The sequence below is a fragment of the Archocentrus centrarchus genome, chromosome 9, assembly GCF_007364275.1.
Source record: "Archocentrus centrarchus isolate MPI-CPG fArcCen1 chromosome 9, fArcCen1, whole genome shotgun sequence".
Taxonomy (NCBI): domain Eukaryota; kingdom Metazoa; phylum Chordata; class Actinopteri; order Cichliformes; family Cichlidae; genus Archocentrus; species Archocentrus centrarchus.
This window is the reverse complement of record NC_044354.1, coordinates 14,705,710-14,715,054: the sequence shown is the minus strand read 5'-3', so window position 1 is coordinate 14,715,054 and position 9,345 is coordinate 14,705,710. Positions and strand designations below refer to the sequence as shown.

At 43.5% G+C, this 9,345-nt stretch overlaps 1 long non-coding RNA gene across 1 annotated transcript; it reads left to right on the top strand.

The window, feature by feature from the left end:
• Positions 1 to 6,189: 6,189 nt before the first annotated feature.
• LOC115785370 (uncharacterized) lies at positions 6,190 to 9,009 on the top strand. Its single transcript, XR_004020359.1, has 4 exons — positions 6,190 to 6,364; positions 6,771 to 6,883; positions 8,406 to 8,506; positions 8,703 to 9,009. It is a non-coding gene; the product is annotated as an uncharacterized LOC115785370 (long non-coding RNA).
• The last annotated feature ends 336 nt before the right edge of the window (positions 9,010 to 9,345 follow it).

Genomic DNA, 9,345 nt, shown 5'->3' with positions numbered 1-9,345 from the left:
TGTTCTACATACTTGAGGAAGGAGAGAGGAAAGGTGGTGAAATTTAAGAGTGGGAGCATGCACAGGGGTTGATGGTGACAGTGACAATAACCAGATCAGCAACGCAGTCAGTCATGTATATGGAAATCTCTGCCTTGTGGGAGATTGCCATACTGTTTCAATGATTATTACCTCTCAGGAACAATAGACAGCATGTGTCGCCCTTAGCCTTATCCTCCCATACAGGCAAACAGAGTTTTCAGACAGCTGAAAGCTGCGACTGATATTGCACCATTAATTGGAGCTTTTGAGACGATTGTCCAAGAATGATTGGCCCCTTACAAACAACGAGTCAATAGTTACTATGGAAATGGAGTCAAAAAGAAAACAGCAGTGGCTATTGACGTGGGCAGGTAATGAAATGATAATACCTCGCAGATGGAACAGTTGTCAAGGAGTCATTGACCTTGATTCCTACCAGATTTCCTTTCTGTTCCCTCTGCTCAGGGTTGATAAGAGCAAACTAGAACGTGCATGCTTAAAAGATTTGTCAGATCAATGCCTTTGTCTCACCGCACATTAAAACTGTGAAGTATTTCACAGTTTTATAAATTCCATGCAGTATGTGTCCGTGCGTGACAATGACAAACAAAAAGTGAAGGTATATCTTCTACTGGTGAGTAAAGTCTACTGGAGTGATAAATCAGATGGTGTTTGCTTTTTATAAAATCAAAAGCAAACAGCATCCCTTCCTGAACATTGACTATATGTGATTGCATATTTGCCTGCAGGCAAATGGAGAGTCTGCAGAATACAAAAGCCATATGCTATATATCTTTCTTTTTTGTTGAGACCTTTTGGTGAAATTCAATTTAATGGCTCAAACAGAAGTAAAAGGAGAGGCTTGATGGAGGGGAGCTGAGCCTGAGCCATGCAAGCCAGGGTAAGGAGACCTCCCCCTGGGCCTGGCAGCCCAATCCAGTTTATTGATTTTCTGTCCTCTCCTTCAATATGTGGAATGCGCCATACCCAATAGATTATGACAAACGTGCCCGCCAGAGACCACCGATCCTCTAATTGATCTTGATGGAGTACAGCTGAGGATCAAAGGTTGGGAAAATTCGGTGACATGGCAGGTTTCTCTACTCCTCCCAAAGACACTCCTTCAAAGTCTATAAAACAGTCCGGTGTCTTGAGGGAAAAGGGTGTCTTCCCTTCTTTCCATCTAGCCATCTCTCATGTCTTGTCTTCTCTATGGCTGTGGACAGCAAGACTTTCACCCGCACTGCTGAGCACAATGGAGTCAGTGCTTTACAATAACAACCTCCTGCCAAAAGCACAAAAAACAAGGCAAGAGAAAAGCTCAGTGCTCTATTTTGATGAAAGTAACAAGCACAGCTTGTTGTAAATAGGCTTTCTGAAGCCTGAGGCAGCTTTTCTCCCCAGGGGACGTGCTTTCTGCATCTCTCCCAGGGTTGCTGTCGCCAAAAGGTTCTCTCTGTAAGGAAAAAGGGAGGCACAAACAAGAAGTTGCTTCAGCTCTTCTGGCAAAAGGAAATCATTCCTCAGTAGAGCACACTAGCTGGGATTTACCATCCATTCAGATTAGGAATAAGACATTTGGGTTACAATGCAGGATTGTGTATGGACCTTTTTGTTAGCTGTATTGTTAGGATTACAATCCAGGTGCACACAGAGACATATTGTTAACTGAGTGTGTTGAGGTATTGAGCGCCCTGTCTGTCTTTGAGCTTCTCTTCCTGATCCGTGATAACTCGAATGTGTGCTTATTCAAATGAGTTCTGCTCCGGGCACCCTCTTGCAAATCAGGTGCCATCCACACTGGCATTGTCACACAAATTAGAAACGGATGTTTTGGGCAGAGCAGAGGTGCAGAGACATAGTTAGCCCTGGTTTCTTTGACGAGTTTATGTATCTTCCACACCTTCACTGGAAGCACAACCACAAGACAGGATCTGTCTCACCTCTTCTCCCTCAAAGAGGGAAAAGGACGTAAAAGATGATTGTTTCCAACCTGCCACCCCAATTTGAGAAAGTAGTTTTTTTTCTTTAATAAATCTCCTCAAACCTCTCCTTCAGTTACCTTTTCTCCTCAATGCCTATAAGCCCCTCTGATCCTTTCCAATAATAATGCATTGCCAGCCAATCTCTCTGAAAATGGGTTCAGCGCATACCTAATCCCATTTAATTACTTAGTACACACAGGGCTCAGGACACACTCCTCAGGCAGCGCCCCCCCACCCCTCGTAAGCATGCCCTGTTTGCACCCCATCCACCTCTTCTCATGAATTATGGATCCCTGGCTGCAAGGCGAGGGGTGATCATTCTGCCTGCTCTGTCATAAGGCTCAGGAGAGCCTTAGCTCAGTGTAAATATTGGTGCCTGTCTGGGTTGAGGTGCCCTATTGTGCATGTCATTAAAAGCTCACCACTCTCCCACTCAGTCCCTCCACCGCTGCAGTGCTCGCAGCAGGGTGGCAGGGGTAATCGCACAGGCCTTCCAGCACTCTGCTCTGCTGCAGCCGGGCTCATGCTGACCGGCATTATGGCTGACAGTCATCATACCTGTGAGGAGGGGAGAAATGAAAAAGAGATGGAAGCTGAAAAGTGGAGAAGTAGGCTGAATCAAGTCGGTTTTGGTGTTGATTTGTCAGACAAATGCTGGTTTACACAGTGAGAAAACAGCAACGCTTTCATCGTGATTTCATGTCAAAGTCCATCTGACCCTATGTTCTGGGTGATGTAATGGTGATATGACTTAGACAGACAGTCCCTGAATGAGAAGGGGTTTTGAATACCAGGTAGTGGCCTTTTGCTGGTTTAACAGGGATATATTTATGCCACCTGAACACGATGCTGCGGCTGTCGATTTCAGTCACTTCCACAGCGTTAGCAGCTGTGCAGCACAGAGAAGCACACTGGATAAATCATGCTGTCCACTCTTTATGTGCTCAGTTGACAGGATCAGACCTCTCCTTTCTAGCTGCTAACAGGTGCTTCAGCTGCACACACTTCAAGGCATGATACACTGTTCTCCTGCGTCACTTGCTGGCTGGAAACATGACGGCATGTTTACTGAGAAGAAAACTTGACAAAAGCCTTCAACGGGATTTTATATACATTCACAGAAACACTACAAGACGGCCATCTAAGGACTCTATAATTGGCAATGTCACAGTTCTCCCCTTGCCCTAGGAAAAGAAAGGAAAGATGATGTCTGTGTCAGCTCTGAGATGGTTCGATGCTGTCTGTCAGGGCCCTGAGCACATTTCCCTGAGCTTGATACAGACAGGGCTTGTCTCTCTGCCCTCAGCAGCAGACAGACGTCTCATCTTTATCTCTCCAGATTTTTACCTAATCTGTTTTCTCTCCCCTTGGCCTCTCTTCATGAATCTATCATAATCATTTTTGGATTCTGGCCCCGTTTGCACAGACGGTTTCATAAAGGCAGAGGAATGGGGATCAGATATCCAGGCTAAATAGCGATCAAATTACATGGGATATGAAATGCTGTAGTTTGGAATCCATTATAGTACTCAATAAGAGTCTTCGCACTTTAATATGTCAGCTCTGGCCCTGAAGGGACAAAAGCACAGATGGTACTGTATATGTGCAATATGCATATGACTGAACAGTCTAATAACTATAGTTGACAGCTGAGTGAACAACATACAAGCTGAGTACACACAACTTGCTCATCATACAAGCCAGCTTTAGTGTCGGTCTCACAGTATACACATCAAAGTTTGTGCGATTGAAGCAAATTTTGCATATATCATACAAAAAAAGATCAGATACACAGTAAAACATTTAGAGACTGTGCAAATTAGTTTCAAACCACCCACACCAGGTGCTCTTATGCACAGATGAGGGCTCCTCTTATGCTTGGCCTTCTTTACTGGCTACACTGATCCCAAAGGTTAATTACAATGTTTTTTTTGTTTTTTTTTTCATTTCAGGTTTACGTGAAAACAACTAATTACATTCAATAACAAACTAAAATGATGAAGGCACTAAATGGACTGGACCTATCTGCCAACATCTGTTAAAACCACTGTCTTTTTTTCTTTTTTTAAAGGGCTCTTCATTTCCACAAGTATCATTGAAAAAACTCAGTCGCCATGGCAACAGCAGACTCATTACATTTAATCCACTAATTGCTAACTAGCTCCACAATTGGCTGTAATTGCTTTGGGGACACAGTTAACCCCTTGGTTGGTATGCAGAGCAAGGCTACTTCTGCCAGAATCGGACAAAGGCCAAAAATGAAAGATGCTGCAGTGGAACCCCCACCCGTGACATCCAGCAACCCCACCCACCCACCCCCATCTTATAGACAAAAAAAAAAAAATCTGTGCACACTCTGTCCTCATCATCCAATCATTCCTAAATCTCCTAGCGCAATATTAATTAATGGGGATGGTTGCCATGGTGATTGATCACCATATTCTCTGTCAGCAGTATTTAGTCAAATGGGCCCTAATGTTTGTTTGTTAATGGTGCCGTAAACAATACTGCTGGAGGTCTTTTTATTACCTCCTCAGCGGCTCTGCTAGCACCTGGGCCATTCAGCAGCACACTACACACCAAAACATCAATCGAAGGAGAGGAAATCTGCTCTGCGTTTCTTTTGGCCCTCATTGATATAAGATTAGGAAACGGAGACTGATAGCGATCTAACTTGACAATATTCTAATGAAAATGTCCAATAGTACCATGGCCGTTAAAATGTTTTACATCCATTCACGTCTCCTTATTTTCTGTTTAGGACATTCAGTGCAGGGGGCTGTACTGAATGGTGAGCTTACTGGCAAAATGAAAAACACCTTTGGACAGTACTCAGGTCATTTTCTTTGTGCTGTTAATTATGCTGTTGCTGTTGCATAATTTAAACATTACAGATTAATTTTGGTTTAATAAATAAATACCACCATGCATTCTGTCGTGATGGTGTACAGTGCTTGAGTAGTGACAATTACACTACCTTTCACAAGGCTTTGTAGGATATTTTGAGTGCACTATATAGGGTATAGCAATATTCACTATACATTTGAACAGCACTTAAAAATGAGAAACCCACTACATAGTCCACTATACAGTTAGTAGCAAGTCATTTAGAACACAGCCTGCATTGTAAAGGGCATCAGAGTGCCCTGAATACATGTCTACCAGACCAAACAAAGGGTTCTTTTATAAGTAATCTTTCTATTTATTTAGGCAACGTCTTTGATGGTATCAGTGTCATCATTAAAATGACTCAGAAAAATGACTTTGTGATGATAAAACATATAGGATGACCAATTTCAGAAGTGCTTTTAGTTTTGTGCCCATGTGTGTGTGTGTGTGTGTGTGTGTGTGTGTGTGTGTGTGTGTGTGTTCACATGTTGGCGTTGGGATATATGTGTGTGTGTGTATGAGTCAGGGCACTGAACAAACCCAAACCCCTTTGAAGAGTGAAAGGCTCAAAGGATGGAGAGGCAATCCGAGAACTTCACTGGCGCAGAGGGGAAATTGCCTTGAACCTTGAGGTGTATGAAAGTGCAATTTGTGTCCCATCTGTTCTGCTTCCCTTCCATTAGGAGGAAGGGTGCTCTAAGGCCACCGAGGAGAAAATGCCCCTGTGAGGGTCTCAAGGTACACAGAGGCTCTCGTAGATTTAATTTACCAGACTAGTCATTCCCTTTTCCTCTATGTATTATTACAGCTTTGAATGCTATTACCTTGGCCCTCATTGTGTGTGTGTTTTTTAAATAGAAGAACAATGTGTTTAGGGTTGTTATTGTTTTTTTTTTTTTATTATTTAAAATTTACCTCAGAAAGTGTTTTTTTTATGTGTCTGTTATGCCTTGATATGTTCTGTGTTCATTAATAAGTGCTTTGACTATTTCTACATAATTCCCACAAGAGATGGGAACATCGGTGGAGAGAGAATGAAATGGGAGGGAGACAACTCTGCAGCTCTGTTGAGAGAGTCTCTCCACCTTCGCTGAATCCTGTCTCTGTCATACCACTTTGCAAAGTGGCTGGATGGGCTTCCTTAACTTTTTGCCCTTTCTTCAGAGGGATTTGCATGACAGAAGCAAGGAGAGAAGTTTGTTGCCTGGGAAACGGATTGCCTCCATTTGCAGTTGGAGTAGAGGTGTTGGAAACCATGGCATCAGAGATTAGATGGGCCCAAAGGATACGTGTTTGTCAGGGCTAAGCTAGTAGAGTGCATTACTGGCACCAGAAAGAGCCCCTATCATCGATTCACATTTTAAATATAGCATTGTAGCAGAGAACCTTTGAAGCTTTACTGGTGCATTAGGTCAACTGTTGACCATCTTATCTTGGAGGGATCAGCACAGACATTACCATTTAGAAAGGTATGTCGACACCTTCAGTTTAAATGGTATATTTTGATTTACTTAGCCAGTTTCCCCTTGAAAAATCAGTTGCATGAAAGTTTACATTTGTTGTTAATTAGTAATGTGCAATTATTAGATATAATGCAGACTTTATAGATGGGGAGACTTTAATGGGCTGAACTTGGTTCTTATGGTGAAGATGGTGGTGGCAACTGGTCCATGGGCTACTCTTGCCTTATGCTGTTGTTGGTCCATCAGCCAAAAGTGTAGAAGAGTGAAGTTATAACATACAAAGGGCAGAAGTGAAACTGAGTGTTAAAAACAATAGAAAGTGTCCACCACTGCAGCTGTCTGTACTGTTCATACTGTATTTTGTTGATCTTTGATGAGTTATCATGCTTCTCCCATTCCTTGTTAACTCCAGAAAGGGAAAAGCTTGCCTCCCTTCTCTGTTCTGGTCCACTTCTCAGCCAATCAGCATTCAACCTACACTATGTGCTGTTGGGTTTTTGGAGGATTGCACAGGAGCACGTTTGGGTAGGTTGAAAACCCCTCTCTGTAGTCTCGCCATAGGCAAATACCTACACAAACGGATACAAATGCTAGTACTGTAAAACAAGTATGACACTGTGTCCCATTTGCTGTGCTATAGCTGCAACAACTTGAAAATCATCTGACCAAACCATCTGTAGTTCTCTGAAGATGACAAGTTTAGGACATTCATGCAGTGGTTCTCAGTCATTTTTCTGGTATGCCCTACCTCAGAAGCCAAAAAAGTTTCCCCCACATTTTTTTCCATTCAAATAATTAACAATAAAAAAAAATACAAGCTAAGTCTTAGAGAAATTAAGCTCAGCACAATAGTATTACCAAACTCTCGGGTTTATTTTATTTATTTTTTAATCCTACAAAAATCATTTGTTTGTTAGTTTAATTCCATATTTACCTACCTGCAGCAGCTGCCCTGTTGTCTCCAAACCATTGCATTAATAAATACCTGGGAAAAAAATCTGCCTTTGTTAGCTAGCAAGTTAGCACTGGCATTTCTAGCTCCACTGACTCTAGTTAGCCAAGATGTGGCCCACATAGGGTATGCAGCATATACACCATCTGAGGACTCTTAGAGATACATATACTTCTTAGTGGGAACAAATTTTAGATACAGGATAAGAGTAGGAACGTGTCCATGCCTAGGACTGCACTCTTCTATACAGAGGCCTCTGATGTTGTGCCTGAAATCTGCTGGAGCCACTCTTTGAGTTTTGGGGTTACAGCCCCTAATGCTCCTATTACCACTGGAACCACTTTGGACTTTACCTTCCACATCTGCTCCAGCTGTTCTTTCAGCCCCTGGTACTTTTCCTTCTTTCTGATGTTGTTGTCTACTGGGATTGCTACATCTATCACACCTGCGGTCTTCTGCTCCTTGTCAACCACCACTACCCAGTAACTGCTTGTCTGTCTGGAACTTGAAGTCCCACAGGACCCTAGCCCTGTTGTTCTCAACCACCTTGGGTGATCTTTCCCATTGGGAATTGGGGACTTCTAATCCCTATGTAGCACAGATGTTCCTGTACACTATCCCAGCCACTTGGTTGTGCTGCCTTTCATTGTATGCTGTCCCAGCTTGCATCCTGCTACTAAGTGCTAGACTGGTCTCTGGTTTACCGTTGTATAGCTTGCAATTTGGGTCCTGTTGCCTGTGGCGGACCTCTATCTCTATGGATGTAGTGCTTATGGCATGTTCTTGTGCTTACATGGTCACATGCTCTGCGTTGTTGTAGTAGCTGGACAGTGTACTGGCAACTTTACCATCTTTGGAGCAATCAGTTAGGTTTTGAATCTTGGTCAAAGCATGCATCCAGAAACGATAACCAGGCTAGACCCCCAATGCTATCCATAACTTTGGAACATGAGTGAGAGACACATAACTAAAGTACACACACATAACTCCATGACATCCACCACAAGTGGTCTCTCTCCATTTGAGTCGTCACTAGGTTACGAGCCTCCACTCTTTCCAGCTGTGGAAGCTGACATGTCTGTTTCCTCTGTACAGCATCTGATGAATGTGGTGTTCCACTCCAGCTGCTCTTACCAAGGAGCAGAACAAACAGCTGGCCAATCGCCATCAGATCCCTGCACTAAGCTACAGTCCAGGTCAGAAAGTCTGGTTAACCACCAAATATGTTCCTTTACAGTCTGAATCCTTACGGTCGTTACTATCTTGGTCCCTTTGAAATTGAGTCTTTGGTTAAACTTGCTTCTCCATGTCTCAAACTGCCCTGCAATATGAGGATTTACAATGTCTTCCAGTTAAAGTTGTTCAGTCCAGTCCTTTGTGCCCTCCTTCCAGACTCCTTCCACCCACCGGGTCATTGATGGCCAGCTGGCTTTCTCCATAACTAGAATTAAGGATGCCAGACGTCGAGGGAGGGGATTCCAGTCTTGTGGAGTCTTGGGAGGGATATGGCACTGAAGAATGTTCTTGGGTGCCGCAGTCTGCCATCTTGGACAAGGCGATCGTCAGAGACTTTCACTGCAGGCACCCTGACAAGACTGGTGGGTCACTGGGAGGGTCCCGTTAAGGAGGGGTTCTGTCATGGTCCCTCTGTCCTCCTGTGCTGGCTCAACACATCCTATTTCTTTCATGTTGCTCTCTCTTTCTCTCCCTTCTATCTATGTGAATGTGTTTGGAGTAAGTGAGGTTACCTTGCCCTTGTGTTTCGGCTCGGGACTGGTCCTGGTTCCCACCTTTCAGCTCACACACCTGGAGGTAACAAGCTCACCTGTTTGCAATCTGGTTTTCATTCTGTGGGTTTGACAGTTTGGAGATCTGGACTTCATTACTGGGAACCTTCATTTGAACAGTTGCTATCCATTTGTGTTTGTTAATAAACTTGTTAAACTTTTCATCAGAGTCCTGCATTTGCATCTAACCTGCCCAAGTGGCTTTGACATCTACAGGACGCGCCAGAACAAACCCAAACCACAGAGGC